Source organism: Hemiscyllium ocellatum, chromosome 25 (genome assembly GCF_020745735.1).
Source record: "Hemiscyllium ocellatum isolate sHemOce1 chromosome 25, sHemOce1.pat.X.cur, whole genome shotgun sequence".
Taxonomy (NCBI): domain Eukaryota; kingdom Metazoa; phylum Chordata; class Chondrichthyes; order Orectolobiformes; family Hemiscylliidae; genus Hemiscyllium; species Hemiscyllium ocellatum.
The window spans coordinates 7,847,803-7,870,446 of record NC_083425.1 but is presented as its reverse complement, the minus strand read 5'-3'; the positions used below and the strand labels follow the sequence as shown (position 1 = coordinate 7,870,446).

Here is a 22,644-nt window from a genome sequence, read left to right as displayed (position 1 = left end):
AGGTTAGTGAACCCTGTTGGCTTGTCCATATTTGATCTCCAGACACAGTATTCGAAGAGCTGGTGGTGTCAACTTTTCCCTTGACTGAATAAAATTTAATTGGAGGACCTCACTGCATTGGCACTGGCTGCCATGATTGCCCACATAACAGAACTAATTACACGTCAGGAGTAATTTATTGGCTGTGCTGTATTTTGGAGGCTGAGGATGGCTGGACACAGTCAATGTGCGTGTCATATTTTATTTTCCCAATTAATTCTGAAAACTGCACACAGGCACTGGGCAGGCTGATCTAGTGTCTGTTCACACAGTCTTCACCATCGAAGACAAGAACAGCCTTTCAACATTTTCCGTCCCCAAGGATTTTTTCCGTTCACATCTCACTGCATTTCACAATTACACACTTCTTCGACAATTGTTGAACACACTGTATGATTATGCTGAAATTGTACAAAATCCACCATCCAATATTCCCTATATGTCACCACTATTCAACTCCTTCAAATTATTCAATTAGTCAAGCACCATCTTCTCTGTTCAAACTATTACCATTCCACTGGTCCCAAATGGTCCCCTGTACTCTGGGCTGTTAGCTTAACACAATCAAGATAAAACTGCTCTCTAGATTCTGTTCTGTTTAAACAAGGAATGTAAGATCTCTCATTCTCCTTGGAGAGTTTGGGAGGATAACAGTTAGTGTCTTCACATTCATTTTCCCCCAACCTCAGAGTAAACTGTCTAAAATATACAATTCTTCCTTCCTATAAATGCCACTGAGTCCCATTCCTTATTGTAATCATTATTCATCAACGTTGAATTGGGGGGGGGCACACAACATGGGTCAGCACAGTGGCTCAGTGGTTAGCACTACTGCCTCACAGCGCTAGGGAGCTGGGTTCAATTCCGGCCCTGGAGTTCTCCCCATGTCTGTGTAGGTTTGCTCCAGTTTCCTCCCACAATCCAAAGATGTGCAGTTTAGGGTGAATTGGCCAGGCTAAATTGCCCATAGTGTTCGGTGCATTAGTCAGGGCAAGTGAGTCTGGGTGGGTTACTGTTCAGAGGGTCGGTGTGGACTGGTTGGGCCGAAGGGCCTGTTTCCACACTGTAGGGAATCTAAAAAGAACCAGGCTGCAGGTTTACAGGTAGCAGATGGGCAGTGTACGTGTGGATGGATCTGGGGGAACGTCGATGAATCATAAACTGAGCTTACTCTGAAATCTGCTCCTAGGGTAAAAGATCCACCTGCAGTTCATTGCCACGGAGCACGAGATCTAGAAATAGGTCACCGTTCAAAAATTATAGGGTACCCATTTAAGTCACACATGGCAAAACATCTTTTCATGAACAGGGTAGTGAGTCTATGGAATTCTGTTCTGCAGAAGGCAATGGGTGCAGAAGCTTAAAATATTTTTAAGGCAGGGGGAGTTTCTTGATGAGCAAGGGGATGGCAGATTTGCTGAGGATACGCAGGAGTGTACAAGTTGAGGTTAAAATCAGATCAGCCATGATCTTACTGAATGGTGGAGCAGACTTTGAGTGGGACAAGTGGCCAACCGCAGTTGCTTGTTTATATGTACGATCACACTTACGGTCTCTAGATTGTAAAGTAGCAAGACATGAAATATTTTCGACAGCACCTTCCAAACCTGCGGACAAGGTGCACTGAAATACCATCAAGTCAAACAGTACAATGGGACCCAGACAGACAGCAACGAAGCTGCTCACTAATGTAACCTTACAACAAGAACTGCAGGTGTTCCTGGCCAACGCCCACATCCTCATCGTCACTCTGAGATCTATGTCATTCTAGACTCTTTACTGACCTGACAGCATCTTGTGCACCATATCAAAGCAGCTCGCTTGGTCAGCACCACAACCACACCCACCCACTCCTCCACCACCCACGATCAACACTACATCCACCCACTCCCCCACCACCCACGATCAACACCACACCCACCCACTCCCCGACCACCCACGATCAGCACCACACCCACCCACTCCCCCACCACCCATGATCAACACCACACCCACCCACTCCCCCACCACCCACGATCAGCACCACAACCACACCCACCCACTTCCCCACCACCCACGATCAGCACAACCACACCCACCCACTTCCCCACCACCCACGATCAGCACAACCACACCCACCCACTCCCCCCACCACCCACGATCAGCACAACCACACCCACCCACACCCCCCACCACCCACGATCAGCACAACCATACCCACCCACTCCCCCCACCACCCACGATCAGCACAACCACACCCACCCACTCCCCCCACCACCCATGATCAGCACAACCACACCCACCCACTCCCCCCACCACCCACGATCAGCACAACCACACCCACCCACTCCCCCACCACCCACGATCAGCACAATCACACCCACCCACTCCCCCACCACCCACGATCACGAGCAGCAGTGAGTACTATACTCTGCAGAAATCCACCAAAGATCCTCACACTGCACCTTCCAAATCCACGGCCATTTCTATCAGGAAGGTTATAATCCGACAGGTTTATTTGGAAGCACTAGATTTCGAGCACCATAACCTGGTGTTATGTGATTTTTAACTTTGTCCACTCCAGTCCAACACCAGCTCCTCCACATCATTGCTTCCATCTAGAAGGACAAAGGCAGTGATACATGGAAACACCTCCCCACGCCCCTGCAAGTCCCCCAACAAGCCACTCACCTTCCTGACTAGGAAATATATCGCCATTCGTTCACTATCATTGGGTCAAAATCCTGGAATTCCCTCCCTAAGGGTCAAACCAGAGCACATGGACTGCAGCGATTCAGGAAGGCAGCCCACCCCCACCTTCTCAAGGGGGAAAACAGGGACAGGCAATAAACACTGGGCCCAGCCAGGCATGTCCCATGACTGAAGGAAAAAACCAGAGCAACTTGTTCTCAAAGTCCCCCGAGACCCTCTCGATCCCTGCCAATACCAGGCATTATAAACACGTCAACTGCCAGCTTGTTTAATCAGGATGTCTGGTGCTCTGTCCCCCTTCTGCTATTGAACATGGGCCATTATACCCTCTGCCTTTGACTTACTGCATTGTCTCCCACAGGCGGAATACTCTGCAGGCATGCACACACACACACACACACACAGCAAACTTCAAACACATGCTGAATGACTTATCACGAGAATCATTTCCAAAGCAAACTTAACTGGAACCAAGAAAGGTTAAGCAAAACGTGGAACTGAGAGAAATGTATGAACACACACTGGAGTGCGTTTTAGGGCAGTGATACATCAAGGGAGCCATCGTCCCAGCTCACAATCTATTAACACCATTCAAATCGCTCAATGTTTGACTGCCTTGTAACGCACTCCTGATTGGGCACTGCTCTGTCACATAAACATTACATGGAGGCATTAGTAAGATGCTAAGAAAATAACCAGAGAGGACTACCTTAAAGAGATGATTATTAATAGGATGACCCTGGAAGAGACAGGAAAGGGAAAGAACTGCAAGATTAATCGAGAAGAGAAAGGTGGAGAGAGAAAGAGAGAGAAAAAAAGCAACAATTACTGCAAGTGACAGGAATAAATGGCACACAGACAGGAGTTGGCATAAACATCTCAGCTTAACAGAATACATAACATTGAGAGATACCGATCACATACATGGATAGCCTTGCCAAGACATAAACCACGAGTTAACAGACTGGAACTAGGCAACAAGTTGATAATGAGACATAAACATCAGGCTTCACCGTGTTCAGACAGGTACTTCCTGAGAATGTGGCTGTATCTTTCTCAGGGAAATCAGTAAGATCATCAAAGTGCCTTCATTGAGCAACAGTTTAACACAGCGGCACTCCAGCTGTGGCAAAGGTATTCTCCTGACACAGGATCAAACAAGGGATGTTTTCAGTCCAGTGATGGTCCCCATGGGGACCCAGGGGACTGTGGGGTCCCTGTGCCACAGTGGACAATGATAACAATCAGGGCACGTCATTACAAACACTTGCTAGCAACCGAGCACTAGGTACTGTTTGGATCCTTATCAGGTTTAAACCAAACTGGATCCGACAGATACCTTCAGTGAGGGCAAACACCGGGGCAACACAGCAAACCACAAATCATTTAACCTTTGGGGAGACTAGCTGCGGTTTCACCCAGGGCATGATTTCTATAATAACATCATTACAAGGTCTGAGTGGGTTTTCCTATGGCTGCTCCATCACCTAGAAGAATTATGAGGAAGGAACGCGAAAGTCATGGTTATAACCTTACAGTAACAAACACTCTCCACTGCCTATAAGAACAGGTATCCTGGAGAGACAGTAATGCACTATTGTCTCAGAAGTAATGGAGCATTGCCCCTGCCTGTAATGGAACATTGTCCCAGACTGTAATGGAAAATTATCCCAGACAGTAATGCAACATTGACCCAGACAGTAATGGAACATTGTCCCAGACAGTAATGGAACATTGTCCCAGACAGTAATTGAACATTGTTCCAGACAATAATGCAACATTGTTCCAGACAGTAATACAACATTGTCCCAGACAATAATGGAACATTGTCCCAGACAGTAATGTAACATTGTCCCAGACAGGAATGGAACATTGTCCCAGAGAGTAATGGTGCATTGTCCAAGGCAGTAATGGAGCATTGCCCCAGACTGTAATGGTGCATTGTCCCAGACTGTAATGGAACATTGCCCCAGACAGGAATGGAACACTGTCCCAGACAGTAATGGAGCATTGTCCCAGACAGTAATGGAGCATTGTCCCAGACAGTAATGGAACACTGTCCCAGACAGTAATGGAGCATTGTCTCAGGCAGTAATGGAATCTTGTCCCAGACAGTAATGGTGCATTGTCTCAGAAAGTAATGGAGCATTGTCCCAGACAGTAATGGAACACTGTCCCAGACAGTAATGTAGCACTGTCCCAGACAGTAATGGAGCATTGTCTCAGGCAGTAATGGAATCTTGTCCCAGACAGTAATGGTGCATTGTCTCAGAAAGTAATGGAGCATTGTCCCAGACAGTAATGGAACACTGTCCCAGACAGTAATGTAGCACTGTCCCAGACAGTAATGGAGCATTGTCCCAGACAGTAATGTTGCATTGTCCCAGACAGTAATAGAACATTGTCTCAGACAGAAGTGGAACATTGTGTCAGACAGTAATGAAACACTGTCCCAGACAGTAATGGAACATTGTCACAGATAGTAATGGAACACTGTCCCAGACAGTAAGGGAGCCTTGTCCCAGACAGTAATGGAGCATTGTCTCAGGCAGTAATGGAATCTTGTCCCAGACAGTAATGGTGCATTGTCTCAGACAGTAATGGAACACTGTCCCAGACAGTAATGTAGCACGGTCCCAGAGAGTAATGGAGCATTGTCCCAGACAGTAATGTTGCATTGTCCCAGACAGTAATAGAACATTGTCTCAGACAGAAGTGGAACATTGTCTCAGACAGTAATGAAACATTGTCCCAGACAGTAAGGGAGCATTGTCCCAGACAGTAATGGAGCCTTGTCCCGGACAGTAATGGAACATTGTCCCAGACAGTAATGGAACATTATCCCAGACAGTAATGGAACACTGTCCCAGACAGTAATGGAGCATTGTCCCAGACAGTAATGTAGCATTGTCCCAGACAGTAATGGAACACTGTCCCAGAAAGTAATGGAGCATTGTCCCAGACAGTAATGGAGTATTGTCCCAGACAGTAATGGAACACTGTCCCAGAGAGTAAGGGAGCCTTGTCCCAGACAGTAATGGAGCATTGTCTCAGGCAGTAATGGAGCATTGTCCCAGACAGTAATGTTGCATTGTCCCAGACAGTAATAGAACATTGTCTCAGACAGAAGTGGAACATTGTCTCAGACAGTAATGAAACACTGTCCCAGACAGTAATGGAACATTGTCTCAGATAGTAATGGAACACTGTCCCAGACAGTAATGGAGCATTGTCCCAGACAGTAATGGAGCATTGTCCCAGACAGTAATGGAGCATTGTCCCAGGCAGTAATGGAACACTGTCCCAGAGAGTAAGGGAGCCTTGTCCCAGACAGTAATGGAGCATTGTCCCAGACAGTAATGGAACATTATCCCAGACAGTAATGGAGCATTGTCCCAGACAGTAATGTAGCATTGTCCCAGACAGTAATGGAACACTGTCCCAGAAAGTAATGGAGCATTGTCCCAGACAGTAATGGAGCATTGTCCCAGACAGTAATGGAACACTGTCCCAGAGAGTAAGGGAGCCTTGTCCCAGACAGTAATGGAGCATTGTCTCAGGCAGTAATGGAGCATTGTCCCAGACAGTAATGGAGCATTGTCCCAGACAGTAATAGAACATTGTCTCAGACAGAAGTGGAACATTGTCTCAGACAGTAATGAAACACTGTCCCAGACAGTAATGGAACATTGTCTCAGATAGTAATGGAACACTGTCCCAGACAGTAATGGAACACTGTCCCAGACAGTAATGGAACACTGTCCCAGAGAGTAAGGGAGCCTTGTCCCAGACAGTAATGGAGCATTCTCTCAGGCAGTAATGGAGCATTGTCCCAGACTGTAATGGAACATTGTCCCAGACAGTAATGGAACATTGTTCCAGACAGTAATAGAACATTGTCTCAGACAGTAATAGAATACTGTCCCAGACATTAATGGAGCATTGTCCCAAACAGTAATGGAACATTGTCCCAGATAGTAAAGGAACACTGTCCCAGACAGTAATGGAACGTTGTCCCAGACAGTAATGGAACATTGTCTCAGACAGTAATGGAACATTGTCCCAGACAGTAATGGAATGTTGTCCCAGACAGTAATGGAACGTTTTTCCAGACAGTAAGGGAGCTTTGTCCCAGACAGTAATGGTGCATTGTCTCACACAGTAATGGAGCATTGTCTCAGACAGTAATGGAACATTGTCTCAGACTGTAATGGAACATTGTCCCAGACAGTAAGGGAGCATTGTCCCAAGCAGTAATGGTGCATCGTCCCAGATAGTAATGGAGCATTACCCCTGCCTGTAATGGAACATTGTCTCAGACAGTAATGGAGCATTGTCCCAGACAGTAAGGGAGCATTGTCCCAGGCAGTAATGTAGCATTGTCCCAGACAGTAACGGAGCATTGTCCCAGGCAGTAATGGTGCATTGTCTCAGACAGTAATGGAGCCTTGTCCCAGACAGTAATGGAGCATTGTCCCAGGCAGTAATGGAACACTGTCCCAGAGAGTAATGGAGCATTGTCCCAGACAGTAATGTTGCATTGTCCCAGACAGTAATAGAACATTGTCTCAGACAGAAGTGGAACATTGTCTCAGACAGTAATGAAACATTGTCCCAGACAGTAAGGGAGCATTGTCCCAGACAGTAATGGAGCCTTGTCCCGGACAGTAATGGAACATTGTCCCAGACAGTAATGGAACATTATCCCAGACAGTAATGGAACACTGTCCCAGACAGTAATGGAGCATTGTCCCAGACAGTAATGTAGCATTGTCCCAGACAGTAATGGAACACTGTCCCAGAAAGTAATGGAGCATTGTCCCAGACAGTAATGGAGTATTGTCCCAGACAGTAATGGAACACTGTCCCAGAGAGTAAGGGAGCCTTGTCCCAGACAGTAATGGAGCATTGTCTCAGGCAGTAATGGAGCATTGTCCCAGACAGTAATGTTGCATTGTCCCAGACAGTAATAGAACATTGTCTCAGACAGAAGTGGAACATTGTCTCAGACAGTAATGAAACACTGTCCCAGACAGTAATGGAACATTGTCTCAGATAGTAATGGAACACTGTCCCAGACAGTAATGGAGCATTGTCCCAGACAGTAATGGAGCATTGTCCCAGACAGTAATGGAGCATTGTCCCAGGCAGTAATGGAACACTGTCCCAGAGAGTAAGGGAGCCTTGTCCCAGACAGTAATGGAGCATTGTCCCAGACAGTAATGGAACATTATCCCAGACAGTAATGGAGCATTGTCCCAGACAGTAATGTAGCATTGTCCCAGACAGTAATGGAACACTGTCCCAGAAAGTAATGGAGCATTGTCCCAGACAGTAATGGAGCATTGTCCCAGACAGTAATGGAACACTGTCCCAGAGAGTAAGGGAGCCTTGTCCCAGACAGTAATGGAGCATTGTCTCAGGCAGTAATGGAGCATTGTCCCAGACAGTAATGGAGCATTGTCCCAGACAGTAATAGAACATTGTCTCAGACAGAAGTGGAACATTGTCTCAGACAGTAATGAAACACTGTCCCAGACAGTAATGGAACATTGTCTCAGATAGTAATGGAACACTGTCCCAGACAGTAATGGAACACTGTCCCAGACAGTAATGGAACACTGTCCCAGAGAGTAAGGGAGCCTTGTCCCAGACAGTAATGGAGCATTCTCTCAGGCAGTAATGGAGCATTGTCCCAGACTGTAATGGAACATTGTCCCAGACAGTAATGGAACATTGTTCCAGACAGTAATAGAACATTGTCTCAGACAGTAATAGAATACTGTCCCAGACATTAATGGAGCATTGTCCCAAACAGTAATGGAACATTGTCCCAGATAGTAAAGGAACACTGTCCCAGACAGTAATGGAACGTTGTCCCAGACAGTAATGGAACATTGTCTCAGACAGTAATGGAACATTGTCCCAGACAGTAATGGAATGTTGTCCCAGACAGTAATGGAACGTTTTTCCAGACAGTAAGGGAGCTTTGTCCCAGACAGTAATGGTGCATTGTCTCACACAGTAATGGAGCATTGTCTCAGACAGTAATGGAACATTGTCTCAGACTGTAATGGAACATTGTCCCAGACAGTAAGGGAGCATTGTCCCAAGCAGTAATGGTGCATCGTCCCAGATAGTAATGGAGCATTACCCCTGCCTGTAATGGAACATTGTCTCAGACAGTAATGGAGCATTGTCCCAGACAGTAAGGGAGCATTGTCCCAGGCAGTAATGTAGCATTGTCCCAGACAGTAACGGAGCATTGTCCCAGGCAGTAATGGTGCATTGTCTCAGACAGTAATGGAGCATTGTCCCAGACAGTAATGGAGCATTGTCCCAGGCAGTAATGGAACACTGTCCCAGACAGTAATGGAGCATTGTCCCAGACAGTAATGGAATCTTGTCCCAAACAGTAATGGTGCATTGTCTCAGACAGTAATGGAGCATTGTCCCAGGCAGTAATGGCGCACTGTCCCAGACAGTAATGGGGCATTGTCCCAGACAGTAATGGAACACTGTCCCAGACAGTAACGGAACATTGTCCCAGACAGTAATGGAACATTGTCCCAGACAGTAATGGAACATTGTCTCAGACTGTAATGGAACATTGTCCCAGACAGTAAGGGAGCATTGTCCCAGACAGTAATGGTGCATTGTCTCAGACAGTAATGGAGCATTGTCCCAGACAGTAATGGCGCATTGTCCCAGGCAGTAATGGAACACTGTCCCAGACAGTAATTGAGCATTGTACCAGACAGTAATGGAATCTTGTCCCAAACAGTAATGGTGCATTGTCTCAGACAGTAATGGAGCATTGTCCCAGACAGTAATGGTGCATTGTCCCAGGCAGTAATGGAACACTATCCCAGACAGTAATGTAGCATTGTCCCAGACAGTAATGGTGCATTGTCCCAGACAGTAATAGAACATTGTCTCAGACAGTAATGGAACATTGTCTCAGACAGTAATGAAACACTGCCTCAGACAGTAATGGAAAATTGTCTCAGACAGTAATGGAACACTGTCCCAGACAGTAATGTAGCATTGTCCCAGACAGTAATGGAACACTGTCCCAGACAGTAATGGTGCATTGTCCCGGGCAGTAATGGAGCATTGTCCCAGACAGTAATAGAACATTGTCTCAGACAGTAATGGAACATTGTCCCAGACAGTAAGGGAGCTTTGTCCCAGACAGCAATGTTGCATTGTCCCAGACAGTAATAGAACATTGTCTCAGACTGTAATGGAAAATTGTCCCAGATAGTCAGGGGGGCATTGTCCCAGGCAGTAATGGTGCATCGTCCCAGATAGTAATGGAGCATTACCCCTGCCTGTAATGGAACATTGTCTCAGACAGTAATGGAACATTGTCCCAGACTGTAATGGAACATTGTCCCAGACAGTAATGGAACATTGTTCCAGACAGTAATAGAACATTGTCTCAGACAGTAATAGAATACTGTCCCAGACATTAATGGAGCATTGTCCCAAACAGTAATGGAACATTGTCCCAGATAGTAAAGGAACACTGTCCCAGACAGTAATGGAACATTGTCCCAGACAGTAATGGAACGTTGTCCCAGACAGTAATGGAACATTGTCTCAGACAGTAATGGAACATTGTCCCAGACAGTAATGGAATGTTGTCCCAGACAGTAATGGAACGTTTTTCCAGACAGTAAGGGAGCTTTGTCCCAGACAGTAATGGTGCATTGTCTCACACAGTAATGGAGCATTGTCTCAGACAGTAATGGAACATTGTCTCAGACTGTAATGGAACATTGTCCCAGACAGTAAGGGAGCATTGTCCCAAGCAGTAATGGTGCATCGTCCCAGATAGTAATGGAGCATTACCCCTGCCTGTAATGGAACATTGTCTCAGACAGTAATGGAGCATTGTCCCAGACAGTAAGGGAGCATTGTCCCAGGCAGTAATGTAGCATTGTCCCAGACAGTAACGGAGCATTGTCCCAGGCAGTAATGGTGCATTGTCTCAGACAGTAATGGAGCATTGTCCCAGACAGTAATGGAGCATTGTCCCAGGCAGTAATGGAACACTGTCCCAGACAGTAATGGAGCATTGTCCCAGACAGTAATGGAATCTTGTCCCAAACAGTAATGGTGCATTGTCTCAGACAGTAATGGAGCATTGTCCCAGGCAGTAATGGCGCACTGTCCCAGACAGTAATGGGGCATTGTCCCAGACAGTAATGGAACACTGTCCCAGACAGTAACGGAACATTGTCCCAGACAGTAATGGAACATTGTCCCAGACAGTAATGGAACATTGTCTCAGACTGTAATGGAACATTGTCCCAGACAGTAAGGGAGCATTGTCCCAGACAGTAATGGTGCATTGTCTCAGACAGTAATGGAGCATTGTCCTAGACAGTAATGGCGCATTGTCCCAGGCAGTAATGGAACACTGTCCCAGACAGTAATTGAGCATTGTACCAGACAGTAATGGAATCTTGTCCCAAACAGTAATGGTGCATTGTCTCAGACAGTAATGGAGCATTGTCCCAGACAGTAATGGTGCATTGTCCCAGGCAGTAATGGAACACTATCCCAGACAGTAATGTAGCATTGTCCCAGACAGTAATGGTGCATTGTCCCAGACAGTAATAGAACATTGTCTCAGACAGTAATGGAACATTGTCTCAGACAGTAATGAAACACTGCCTCAGACAGTAATGGAAAATTGTCTCAGACAGTAATGGAACACTGTCCCAGACAGTAATGTAGCATTGTCCCAGACAGTAATGGAACACTGTCCCAGACAGTAATGGAACACTGTCCCAGACAGTATGGGAGCATTGTCCGAGGCAGTAATGGTGCATCGTCCCAGATAGTAATGGAGCATTGCCCCTGCCTGTAATGGAACACTGTCTCAGACAGTAATGGAACATTGTCCCAGACAGTATGGGAGCATTGTCCCAGGCAGTAATGTAGCATTGTCCCAGACAGTAATGTAGCATTGTCCCAGACAGTAATAGTGCATCGTCCCAGACAGTAATAGCGCATTGTCCCAGACAGTAATGGTGCATTGTCCCAGACAGTAATGGAACACTGTCCCAGACAGTAATGGAACATTGTCCCAGACAGTAATGGAACATTGTCCCAGACAGTAATGGAACATTGTTCCAGACAGTAAGGGAACATTGTCCCAGGCAGTAATGTAGCATTGTCCCAGACAGTAATGTAGCATTGTTCCAGACAGAAATAGTGCATCGTCAGGAAGGGCTTATTCTCGAAACGTCGAATTCTCTATTCCTGAGATGCTGCCTGGCCTGCTGTGCTTTGACCAGTAATGGAACATTGTCCCAGACAGTAATGGAGCCTTGTCCCGGACTGTAATGGAACACTGTCCCAGACAGTAATGGAGCCTTGTCCCAGACAGTAATGGAACACTGTTGCAGACAGTAATGGAACACTGTCCCAGACAGTAATGGGACACTGTCCCAGACAGTAATGGAACACTGTTGCAGACAGTAAGGTAGCATTGTCCCAGACAGTAATGGAACACTGTCCCAGACAGTAATGGAACACTGTTGCAGACAGTAAGGTAGCATTGTCTCAGACAGTAATGAAACACTGCCTCAGACAGTAATGGAAAATTGTCTCAGACAGTAATGGAACACTGTCCCAGACAGTAATGTAGCATTGTCCCAGACAGTAATGGAACATTGTCCCGGACAGTAATGGAACACAGTCCCAGACAGTAATGGAGCCTTGTCCCAGACAGTAATGGAACACTGTTGCAGACAGTAATGGAACACTGTCCCAGACAGTAATGGAACACTGTCCCAGACAGTAATAGAACACTGTTGCAGACAGTAAGGTAGCATTGTCCCAGACAGTAATGGAACACTGTCCCAGACAGAAATGGTGCATTGTCTCAGGCAGTAATGGAGCATTGTCTCAGACTGTAATGGAGCATTGTCCCAGACAGTAATGGAACACTGTCCCAGACAGTAAGGGAGCATTGTCCCAGGCAGTAATGGTGCATCGTCCCAGATAGTAATGGAGCATTACCCCTGCCTGTAATGGAACATTGTCTCAGACAGTAATGGATCATTGTCCCAGACAGTAAGAGAGCATTGTCCCAGGCAGTAATGTAGCATTGTCCCAGACAGTAATGTAGCATTGTCCCAGACAGTAATGGTGCATCGTCCCAGACAGTAATGGCGCATTGTCTCAGACAGTAATGGTGCATTGTCCCAGACAGTAATGGAACACTGTCCCAGACAGTAATGGAACATTGTCCCAGACAATAATGGAACATTGTCTCAGACAGTAATGGAAAACTGTCCCAGACATTAATGGAACACAGTCCCAGACAGTAATGGAGCCTTGTCCCAGGCAGTAATGGCGCATCGTCCCAGATAGCATTGGAGCATTATCCCTGCCTGTAATGGAACATTGTCTTAGACAGTAATGAAACATTGTCCCAGACAGTAAGGGAGCATTGTCCCACGCAGTAATGTAGCATTGTCCCAGACAGTAACGGAGCATTGTCCCAGACAGTAATGGTGCATTGTCCAAGAAAGTAATACACATTGTCTCAGACAGAAACGAAACACTGTCCCAGACAGTAATGGAACATTGTCTCAGATAGTAATGGAACACTGTCCCAGACAGTAATGTAGCATTGTCCCAGACAGTAATGGAACATTGAGTAAAAAATGAGGTCTGCAGATGCTGGAGATCACAGCTGCAAATGTGTTGCTGGTCAAAGCACAGCAGGCCAGGCAGCATCTCAGGAATAGAGACTTCGACGTTTCGAGCATAAGCCCTTCACCAGGAAGGGCTTATGCTCGAAACGTCGAATTCTCTATTCCTGAGATGCTGCCTGGCCAGCTGTGCTTTGACCAGTAATGGAACATTGTCCCAGACAGTAATGGAGCCTTGTCCCGGACTGTAATGGAACACTGTCCCAGACAGTAATGGAGCCTTGTCCCAGACAGTAATGGAACACTGTTGCAGACAGTAATGGAACACTGTCCCAGACAGTAATGGAACACTGTTGCAGACAGTAATGGAACACTGTCCCAGACAGTAATGGAACACTGTCCCAGACAGTAATAGAACACTGTTGCAGACAGTAAGGTAGCATTGTCCCAGACAGTAATGGAACACTGTCCCAGACAGTAATGGTGCATTGTCTCAGGCAGTAATGGAGCATTGTCTCAGGCTGTAGTGGAGCATTGTCCCAGACAATAAGGGAGCATTGTCCCAGGCAGTAATGGTGCATCGTCCCAGATAGTAATGGAGCATTACCCCTGCCTGTAATGGAACATTGTCTCAGACAGTAATGGATCATTGTCCCAGATAGTAAGAGAGCATTGTCCCAAGCAGTAATGTAGCATTGTCCCAGACAGTAATGTAGCATTGTCCCAGACAGTAATGGTGCATCGTCCCAGACAGTAATGGCGCATTGTCTCAGACAGTAATGGTGCATTGTCCTAGACAGTAATGGAACACTGTCCCAGACAGTAATGGAACATTGTCCCAGACAGTAATGGAACATTGTCCCAGACAGTAATGGAACATTGTCTCAGACAGTAATGGAACACTGTCCCAGACATTAATGGAACACTGTCCCAGGCAGTAATGGTGCATCGTCCCAGACAGTAATGGTGCATTGTCCCAGACAGTAATTGTGCATTGTCCCAGACAGTAACGGAACACTGTCCCAGACAGTAATGGAGCATTGTCTCAGGCAGTAATGGAGCATTGTCCCAGACAGTAAGGGAGCATTGTCCCAGGCAGTAATGGAGCCTTGTCCCAGACAGTAATGGAGCATTACCCCTGCCTGTAATGGAACATTGTCTCAGACAGTAAGAGAGCATTGTCCCAGGCAGTAATGTAGCATTGTCCCAGACAGTAATGTAGCATTGTCTCAGACAGTAATGGTGCATTGTCCCAGACAGTAATGGAACACTGTCCCAGACAGTAATGGAACATTGTCCCAGACAATAATGGAACATTGTCTCAGACAGTAATGGAACACTGTCCCAGACATTAATGGAACACTGTCCCAGACAGTAATGGTGCAGCGCCCCAGACAGTAATGGTGCATTGTCCCAGACAGTAATGGAACACTGTCCCAGGCAGTAATGGAACACTGTCCCAGACAGTAATGGAGCATTGTCCCAGACAGTAATGGAGCATTGTCCCAGACAGTAATGGAACACTGTCCCAGACAGTAATGGAGCCTTGTCCCAGACAGTAATGGAGCATTGTCCCAGACAGTAATGGAACACTGTCCCAGACAGTAATGGAACATTGTCCCAGACAGTATGGGAGCATTGTCCCAGGCAGTAATGTAGCATTGTCCCAGACAGTAATGTAGCATTGTCCCAGACAGTAATAGTGCATCGTCCCAGACAGTAATAGCGCATTGTCCCAGACAGTAATGGTGCATTGTCCCAGACAGTAATGGAACACTGTCCCAGACAGTAATGGAACATTGTCCCAGACAGTAATGGAACATTGTCCCAGACAGTAATGGAACATTGTTCCAGACAGTAAGGGAACATTGTCCCAGGCAGTAATGTAGCATTGTCCCAGACAGTAATGTAGCATTGTTCCAGACAGAAATAGTGCATCGTCAGGAAGGGCTTATTCTCGAAACGTCGAATTCTCTATTCCTGAGATGCTGCCTGGCCTGCTGTGCTTTGACCAGTAATGGAACATTGTCCCAGACAGTAATGGAGCCTTGTCCCGGACTGTAATGGAACACTGTCCCAGACAGTAATGGAGCCTTGTCCCAGACAGTAATGGAACACTGTTGCAGACAGTAATGGAACACTGTCCCAGACAGTAATGGGACACTGTCCCAGACAGTAATGGAACACTGTTGCAGACAGTAAGGTAGCATTGTCCCAGACAGTAATGGAACACTGTCCCAGACAGTAATGGAACACTGTTGCAGACAGTAAGGTAGCATTGTCTCAGACAGTAATGAAACACTGCCTCAGACAGTAATGGAAAATTGTCTCAGACAGTAATGGAACACTGTCCCAGACAGTAATGTAGCATTGTCCCAGACAGTAATGGAACATTGTCCCGGACAGTAATGGAACACAGTCCCAGACAGTAATGGAGCCTTGTCCCAGACAGTAATGGAACACTGTTGCAGACAGTAATGGAACACTGTCCCAGACAGTAATAGAACACTGTTGCAGACAGTAAGGTAGCATTGTCCCAGACAGTAATGGAACACTGTCCCAGACAGAAATGGTGCATTGTCTCAGGCAGTAATGGAGCATTGTCTCAGACTGTAATGGAGCATTGTCCCAGACAGTAATGGAACACTGTCCCAGACAGTAAGGGAGCATTGTCCCAGGCAGTAATGGTGCATCGTCCCAGATAGTAATGGAGCATTACCCCTGCCTGTAATGGAACATTGTCTCAGACAGTAATGGATCATTGTCCCAGACAGTAAGAGAGCATTGTCCCAGGCAGTAATGTAGCATTGTCCCAGACAGTAATGTAGCATTGTCCCAGACAGTAATGGTGCATCGTCCCAGACAGTAATGGCGCATTGTCTCAGACAGTAATGGTGCATTGTCCCAGACAGTAATGGAACACTGTCCCAGACAGTAATGGAACATTGTCCCAGACAATAATGGAACATTGTCTCAGACAGTAATGGAAAACTGTCCCAGACATTAATGGAACACAGTCCCAGACAGTAATGGAGCCTTGTCCCAGGCAGTAATGGCGCATCGTCCCAGATAGCATTGGAGCATTATCCCTGCCTGTAATGGAACATTGTCTTAGACAGTAATGAAACATTGTCCCAGACAGTAAGGGAGCATTGTCCCACGCAGTAATGTAGCATTGTCCCAGACAGTAACGGAGCATTGTCCCAGACAGTAATGGTGCATTGTCCAAGAAAGTAATACACATTGTCTCAGACAGAAACGAAACACTGTCCCAGACAGTAATGGAACATTGTCTCAGATAGTAATGGAACACTGTCCCAGACAGTAATGTAGCATTGTCCCAGACAGTAATGGAACATTGAGTAAAAAATGAGGTCTGCAGATGCTGGAGATCACAGCTGCAAATGTGTTGCTGGTCAAAGCACAGCAGGCCAGGCAGCATCTCAGGAATAGAGACTTCGACGTTTCGAGCATAAGCCCTTCACCAGGAAGGGCTTATGCTCGAAACGTCGAATTCTCTATTCCTGAGATGCTGCCTGGCCAGCTGTGCTTTGACCAGTAATGGAACATTGTCCCAGACAGTAATGGAGCCTTGTCCCGGACTGTAATGGAACACTGTCCCAGACAGTAATGGAGCCTTGTCCCAGACAGTAATGGAACACTGTTGCAGACAGTAATGGAACACTGTCCCAGACAGTAATGGAACACTGTTGCAGACAGTAATGGAACACTGTCCCAGACAGTAATGGAACACTGTCCCAGACAGTAATAGAACACTGTTGCAGACAGTAAGGTAGCATTGTCCCAGACAGTAATGGAACACTGTCCCAGACAGTAATGGTGCATTGTCTCAGGCAGTAATGGAGCATTGTCTCAGGCTGTAGTGGAGCATTGTCCCAGACAATAAGGGAGCATTGTCCCAGGCAGTAATGGTGCATCGTCCCAGATAGTAATGGAGCATTACCCCTGCCTGTAATGGAACATTGTCTCAGACAGTAATGGATCATTGTCCCAGATAGTAAGAGAGCATTGTCCCAAGCAGTAATGTAGCATTGTCCCAGACAGTAATGTAGCATTGTCCCAGACAGTAATGGAACATTGTCCCAGACAGTAATGGAACATTGTCCCAGACAGTAATGGAACATTGTCTCAGACAGTAATGGAACACTGTCCCAGACATTAATGGAACACTGTCCCAGGCAGTAATGGTGCATCGTCCCAGACAGTAATGGTGCATTGTCCCAGACAGTAATGGTGCATTGTCCCAGACAGTAACGGAACACTGTTGCAGACAGTAATGGAACACTGTCCCAGACAGTAATGGAGCATTGTCTCAGGCAGTAATGGAGCATTGTCCCAGACAGTAAGGGAGCATTGTCCCAGGCAGTAATGGAGCCTTGTCCCAGACAGTAATGGAGCATTACCCCTGCCTGTAATGGAACATTGTCTCAGACAGTAAGAGAGCATTGTCCCAGGCAGTAATGTAGCATTGTCCCAGACAGTAATGTAGCATTGTCTCAGACAGTAATGGTGCATTGTCCCAGACAGTAATGGAACACTGTCCCAGACAGTAATGGAACATTGTCCCAGACAATAATGGAACATTGTCTCAGACAGTAATGGAACACTGTCCCAGACATTAATGGAACACTGTCCCAGACAGTAATGGTGCAGCGTCCCAGACAGTAATGGTGCATTGTCCCAGACAGTAATGGTGCATTGTCCCAGACAGTAATGGAACACTGTCCCAGGCAGTAATGGAACACTGTCCCAGACAGTAATGGAGCATTGTCCCAGACAGTAATGGAGCATTGTCCCAGACAGTAATGGAACACTGTCCCAGACAGTAATGGAGCCTTGTCCCAGACAGTAATGGAGCATTGTCCCAGACAGTAATGGAGCATTGTCCCAGACAGTAATGGAACACTGTCCCAGACAGTAATGGAGCCTTGTCCCAGACAGTAATGGAACACTGTCCCAGACAGTAATGGTGCATTGTCTCAGACATTAATGGAGCATTGTCCCAGGCAGTAATGGAACACTGTCCCAGACAGTAAGGGAGCATTGTCCCAGGCAGTAATGGCGCATCGTCCCAGATAGCATTGGAGCATTATCCCTGCCTGTAATGGAACATTGTCTTAGACAGTAATGAAACATTGTCCCAGACAGTAATGGTGCATTGTCTCAGGCAGTAATGGAGCATTGTCCCAGACAATAAGGGAGCATTGTCCCAGGCAGTAATGGTGCATCGTCCCAGATAGTAATGGAGCATTACCCCTGCCTGTAATGGAACATTGTCTCAGACAGTAATGGATCATTGTCCCAGATAGTAAGAGAGCATTGTCCCAAGCAGTAATGTAGCATTGTCCCAGACAGTAATGTAGCATTGTCCCAGACAGTAATGGTGCATCGTCCCAGACAGTAATGGCGCATTGTCTCAGACAGTAATGGTGCATTGTCCCAGACAGTAATGGAACACTGTCCCAGACAGTAATGGAACATTGTCCCAGACAGTAATGGAACATTGTCTCAGACAGTAATGGAACACTGTCCCAGACATTAATGGAACACTGTCCCAGGCAGTAATGGTGCATCGTCCCAGACAGTAATGGTGCATTGTCCCAGACAGTAATGGTGCAGTGTCCCAGACAGTAATGGAACACTGTCCCAGACAGTAATGGAGCATTGTCTCAGGCAGTAATGGAGCATTGTCCCAGACAGTAAGGGAGCATTGTCCCAGGCAGTAATGGAGCCTTGTCCCAGACAGTAATGTAGCATTGTCTCAGACAGTAATGGTGCATTGTCCCAGACAGTAATGGAACACTGTCCCAGACAGTAATGGAACATTGTCCCAGACAATAATGGAACATTGTCTCAGACAGTAATGGAACACTGTCCCAGACATTAATGGAACACTGTCCCAGACAGTAATGGTGCAGCGTCCCAGACAGTAATGGTGCATTGTCCCAGACAGTAATGATGCATTGTCCCAGACAGTAATGGAACACTGTCCCAGGCAGTAATGGAACACTGTCCCAGACAGTAATGGAGCATTGTCCCAGACAGTAATGGAGCATTGTCCCAGACAGTAATGGAACACTGTCCCAGACAGTAATGGAGCCTTGTCCCAGACAGTAATGGAGCAGTGTCTCAGAAGGTAATGGAGCATTGTCCCAGACAGTAATGGAACACTGTCCCAGACAGTAATGTAGCACTGTCCCAGAGAGTAAGGGAGCATTGTCCCAGGCAGTAATGGCGCATCGTCCCAGATAGCATTGGAGCATTATCCCTGCCTGTAATGGAACATTGTCTTAGACAGTAATGAAACATTGTCCCAGACAGTAAGGGAGCATTGTCCCACGCAGTAATGTAGCATTGTCCCAGACAGTAACGGAGCATTGTCCCAGACAGTAATGGTGCATCGTCCCAGACAGTAATGGTGAATTATCCCAGACAGTAATGGTGCATTGTCCCAGACAGTAACGGAACATTGTCCCAGGCAGTAATGGAACACTGTCCCAGACAGTAATGGAGCCTTGTCCCAGACAGTAATGGAGCATTGTCTCAGGCAGTAATGGAATCTTGTCCCAGACAGTAATGGAACATTGTCCCAGACAGTAATGGAGCATTGTCCCAGGCAGTAATGGAACACTGTCCCAGACAGTAATGGAGCCTTGTCCCAGACAGTAATGGAGCATTGTCTCAGGCAGTAATGGAACACTGTCCCAGACAGTAATGTAGCATTGTCCCAGACAGTAATGGAGCATTGTCCCAGACAGTAATAGAACATTGTCCCAGGCTGTAAGGGAGCATTGTCCCAGGCAGTAATGGAACACTGTCCCAGACAGTAAGGGAGCATTGTCCCAGGCAGTAATGGCGCATCGTCCCAGATAGCATTGGAGCATTATCCCTGCCTGTAATGGAACATTGTCTTAGACAGTAATGAAACATTGTCCCAGACAGTAACGGAGCATTGTCCCAGACAGTAATGTAGCATTGTCCCAGACAGTAATGGTGCATTGTCCCAGACAGTAATGGAACACTGTCCCAGGCAGTAATGGAACACTGTCCCAGACAGTAATGGAGCATTGACACAGACAGTAAGGGAGCATTGTCCCAGACAGTAATGGAACATTGTCCCAGACAGTAAGGGAGCATATTCCCAGGCAGTAATGTAGCATTGTCCCAGACAGTAATGTAGCATTGTCCCAGACAGTAATGGTACATCGTCCCAGACAGTAATGGCGCATTGTCCCAGACAGTAATGGTGCATTGTCCCAGGCAGTAATGGAACACTGTCCCAGACAGTAATGTAGCATTCTCCCAGACAGTAATAGAGCATTGTCCCAGACAGTAATGGTGCATTGTCCCAGACAGTAATACACATTGTCTCAGACAGAAGTGGAACATTGTCTCAGACAGTAATGAAACACTGTCCCAGACAGTAATGGAACATTGTCTCAGATAGTAATGGAACACTGTCCCAGACAGTAATGTAGCATTGTCCCAGACAGTAATGGAACACTGTCCCAGACAGTAATGGAACATTGTCCCGGACTGTAATGGAACACAGTCCCAGACAGTAATGGAGCCTTGTCCCAGACAGTAATGGAACACTGTTGCAGACAGTAATGGAACACTGTCCCAGACAGTAATGGAACACTGTCCCAGACAGTAATAGAACACTGTTGCAGACAGTAAGGTAGCATTGTCCCAGACAGTAATGGAACACTGTCCCAGACAGAAATGGTGCATTGTCTCAGGCAGTAATGGAGCATTGTCTCAGACTGTAATGGAGCATTGTCCCAGACAGTAAGGGAGCATTGTCCCAGGCAGTAATGGTGCATCGTCCCAGATAGTAATGGAGCATTACCCCTGCCTGTAATGGAACATTGTCTCAGACAGTAATGGATCATTGTCCCAGACAGTAAGAGAGCATTGTCCCAGGCAGTAATGTAGCATTGTCCCAGACAGTAATGTAGCATTGTCCCAGACAGTAATGGTGCATCGTCCCAGACAGTAATGGCACATTGTCTCAGACAGTAATGGTGCATTGTCCCAGACAGTAATGGAACACTGTCCCAGACTGTAATGGAACATTGTCCCAGACAATAATGGAATATTGTCTCAGACAGTAATGGAACACTGTCCCAGACTGTAATGGAACATTGTCCCAGACAATAATGGAATATTGTCTCAGACAGTAAAGGAACACTGTCCCAGACAGCAATGGAATATTGTCTCAGGCAGTAATGGAGCATTGTCCCAGTAATGGAACACTGTCCCAGACAGTAATGGAACACCATCCTAGTCAGTAGTGGAACACTGTCCCTGACACTAATAAAATATTGTCCTCGACAATAATGTAATTTGTAATTATTGAATAGGATATTGCCCCAGAGAATAATCAAATTTTATACCGACAGATAAATAATAATGGAATATTGCACGGATTGTGACACAGTCAGCTCGGTGGACCTCATAGAACCTGGTTCAATCAGGGAGTCCTGGCTGACAGACGCGAACATGAGTGTTAGAGGTTCTGTTCACTCTGAGAGCTGGTTCAGGGGACGCTGGATCAGTGTCAAGTACTAGGCATGTGTAAATAAAGGGAGACATGGGGATGGGATAGCGGCCTCTGTGGAGTTATTTTAAACACTATCCCAGATAAAATTGGAATGTCATCCCGGAAAATATTGGAACATATTTTCTAAAAATAATAGAACAATGTCCGAGACAATAATGGGACACGGTCCCAGAAAATAATGGAATACTAACCCTGAAAATACTGGTACACTGTCATAAACAGTAATGGAATATTGGTCTAGACAAGAGTGGAATGTTGTCCTGTAAAATCAAATATTGTCCCACATGGATAATAATGGAATATTGACCCAGGCAAGAATGGGTCACTGTTCCAGACAATAACTGAACATAGTCTCAAGACAATAATGTAATTACAAGAATGGAATACTGTCCCAGACAATAGAGGAACATCATCCAAGACAATAACAGAACACTGTCCCTAACAATAATGGAACCCTGTTAGACGTAGTCTCAAACCCGATGGTAATTCCCTGCGCTGTATTCCCATGCTCCTGTTTTCTGTCTGTGTGTAATGCTTGGTGTGATGTATGTCTTACACACCAGTCCACAGGAGGGGAGGAGTCAGGGCAGGTATCCTTCTCCCCCTTCCTCCTCCAGCCAGGACAAGCTGAGGCTAACTGTGAGCTCACCA

At 46.4% G+C, this 22,644-nt stretch overlaps 1 protein-coding gene across 2 annotated transcripts in view; it reads right to left on the bottom strand.

The window, feature by feature from the left end:
* The window catches only part of LOC132827915 (protein kinase C alpha type), a 404,683-nt gene that overhangs the window by 94,972 nt on the left and 287,067 nt on the right, over positions 1-22,644 (bottom strand). The gene's annotated exons all lie outside the window — the stretch shown is intronic.